General features: G+C 37.5%; 1 pseudogene; it reads left to right on the top strand.

The window, feature by feature from the left end:
* The window catches only part of LOC125040202, a 2,259-nt pseudogene extending 1,523 nt beyond the window's left edge, over positions 1 to 736 (top strand).
* The last annotated feature ends 1,764 nt before the right edge of the window (positions 737 to 2,500 follow it).

Consider the following 2,500-nt stretch of genomic DNA (forward strand, 5'->3'; position numbering starts at 1 on the left):
GTCAGGTTTGCGACTCTGGTGACGGTGTGACTCACTTTGTCCCCGTGTATGAAGGTTTCGCCCTTCCTCATGCTATCCTTCGTCTCGATCTTGCCGGTCGTGACCTGACCCACTACCTGATGAAGATCATGACTGAGCGTGGCTACTCCTTTACCACCACCGCTGAACGTGAAATCGTTCGTGACATCAAGGAGAAGCTTTGCTACATCGCCCTTGACTTCGAGAGTGAGATGAACGTTGCGGCGGCTTCCTCTTCCATTGATAAGTCCTATGAGCTTCCCGACGGGCAGGTTATCACCATTGGTAACGAGCGTTTCCGCTGCCCAGAGGCTCTGTTCCAGCCCTCCTTCCTTGGAATGGAATCTGCTGGTGTTCAGGAAACCGTCCACAGTTCCATCATGAGGTGCGACATTGATATCAGGAAGGATCTGTTTGCTAACATTGTCATGTCTGGTGGTACCACCATGTACCCTGGTATTGCTGACCGCATGCAGAAGGAAATCACTGCTCTTGCTCCTTCCACCATCAAGATTAAGATCATTGCTCCTCCCGAGCGTAAATATTCTGTCTGGATCGGTGGTTCCATCCTGGCTTCACTGTCCACCTTCCAGACCATGTGGATCACAAAGGACGAGTATAATGAGTCTGGCCCCGGCATCGTTCACCGCAAATGCTTCTAAGTTATCTTTAGTATGGTATGAATATGACATATACTGAATAATAAATATAAAAATATGAAGAACAGTTATTTTCCTACATAGAATGTTTCTATTTTTTGTGTAAAACTTATATAAGAAAGACCAGAATAGATAACTTTCAAAATTGTTGAAAGAGAGAGCTATGATGTACTTTATGTTTTTTCTCTTTTTTTAAGGAAGTCATGAGTATATAAAAAAAAAAAAAAAAAAGGCATAGAATATCCAGTATTGTTCTCTCCAAGGCACCAACCCCTGGGAAAGGGAATAGAACTTAAGAATTTAAGACTTGCATGATGTTAAAGGTATAGGACTGAAATAGCCACAGGCTATGAAGAAAAAGCCAGGTTTATAGGATGTTGGTTAACAAAGGCAATTATGAGAGGTTTTCACTTGGGTTTTAAAACAACAGGAAAGTCAAAAAGACCCAAATCATCACACAGACACACATACAGAAACAAACACGTACACACACATAAATATATATACACACCATCTTTCCACTCACAACTAGCTTTGGACTCGCTGGTGTTTATTTTTTTGTTATAACAGAGAGACGTAACGTTGATTCTGAATACAACGAAATAGTGAATAAAAAGCCTACCACAAAAATACTGAACCCAAGTCGGGCAAATGAATACAATTTAAAGGGATACCAATTGGGAAGTGCAGTCTTTATGGAAATGCTGGAAAGGTACTATATATCATTATAATTTCTTCCATAACGTAAGCAATAGATAATATAAAAGTAAAGTCGTAATGAGCCTACGCTGCTGTCTGTGATGAATCATCATGTATATTTGTATTAACACAAATTGATTCCCCTTCCCCATCTCCCTTTTCTCTTAAAGGCCCCTTACCATCCCTTTCCTCTCCCCTCGGATAGTCGTGTAAACAATAAATGTATATCAACTGACGGTCTAACAACTAGAAGGTAGTGTACTTGCCTCGAAGAAGAAGGATAACACTATTAATAAGAATGAAAACAATAATGATCATAATAACAAATAGGATAATAATGATAATAGCAGAAACAGAATACAGTTTTTAAAGATTCGTTATATGAAGGTCAATAAAAAAAAATGTGCATTATCACTTCATTTTACATTAAAATGAAATGACTACAAGTTTGCAGTCACATAGAATATGAATTCCGCAATAAGGAATTAACGCAATGGACGGACGAAGCATTTTAATATGATTGTAATAATTGTAGTGATTATTAAAAAAATGTCAACGAGTTTTGCTTTTAAAGTAATAAACGGTCATAGTGTAACCTTAGTGTAATGCCTGTTTCCCCCCTGTTTTACCCGTTAACTTATGCTATTATTTCGCTTTTTTAGACTTACTATTTTAACTACGAGCTCTTTATACCATATGTATTATACACTTTTAGTAATTTTATTTATTTGAACGTTTTCATTCATTTTGAGGCAATCTTAGTTCGTTTTTTGATTTCATGTATTAAAAGAAACCTTTCATACCCTTTATTTAGTTATTTACTTTTCTTTATTTTGTAGCTTTTTATTTTTATATCTTTGCTGGTGTCATTGAAGAATGTAAAAAATGTTTTGTGAGGAATACGAAGAGAACAAGGAAGTCTGCGATCATGGTGTAGATGTAAAGCTCTGATGTGATATATAGTGATAATAACTAATGGGACACGTGGAAATACCACTGAACATCATATATAAAAAAAAAAGTACTCTCTTCCTCTTTCAACTTCCTCCTACCTTTCGCCTCCCCTCTTCCTCTTCTTTTCCCTCTCCATGTACCTTTCCCTTTTCCGCTCCACCTCCCTTTCT

The sequence above is a fragment of the Penaeus chinensis genome, chromosome 28, assembly GCF_019202785.1.
Source record: "Penaeus chinensis breed Huanghai No. 1 chromosome 28, ASM1920278v2, whole genome shotgun sequence".
NCBI classification, from domain to species: domain Eukaryota; kingdom Metazoa; phylum Arthropoda; class Malacostraca; order Decapoda; family Penaeidae; genus Penaeus; species Penaeus chinensis.